Genomic DNA, 567 nt, shown 5'->3' on the forward strand with positions numbered 1-567 from the left:
TCGTCCAGAAGGCGGTCCTTGCTCGTCTCCTCCTCCACAACACCAGACAAACGGGCCGCAGTCGCATTGCGCACCCTCTGCTGCCGAAGAAGAAGCAGGAAACGGTTCTGTGCCTACTTTTCATCTATGCTACGCCTTGAAAAATCGTCAACACCCCGTAACGTCGCCGCCAAAGACTCCCAGGCCTTTGTCGGTTGTCTCTTCATGAATGGGCGCTCGTTGTTGACCCGAGTCAACAGCATCACGTCGTCGTCTTCGGCCCACCACTTCTTCTCTTGCACCTCCCCTGCGTCGTCCGTTGTGTCCGTCATTTCGCTTGACTGGAAAATAGCGCTGTATCCGAACTCGGCAGGTCCAAGGCTTGCCGCCAATTCTGCCAATTTTGCGGCTTGCACGCATAAATTCCCCGAGTTGCTGCCAAATTATATAAATATATGGGTAAAAAATACGGATAGGGCACGGCAAGCATCTCTGAAATCTGTCTATTATACAAAGGGCTACATGATTCTGATTTCGAATGTTTTGTGGAGGTATCGATAAATAGAGGTGGAGTACCGTGGGCGGGGG

Source organism: Aphanomyces invadans (genome assembly GCF_000520115.1).
Source record: "Aphanomyces invadans strain NJM9701 unplaced genomic scaffold supercont1.303, whole genome shotgun sequence".
Lineage (NCBI taxonomy): Eukaryota > Oomycota > Saprolegniomycetes > Saprolegniales > Verrucalvaceae > Aphanomyces > Aphanomyces invadans.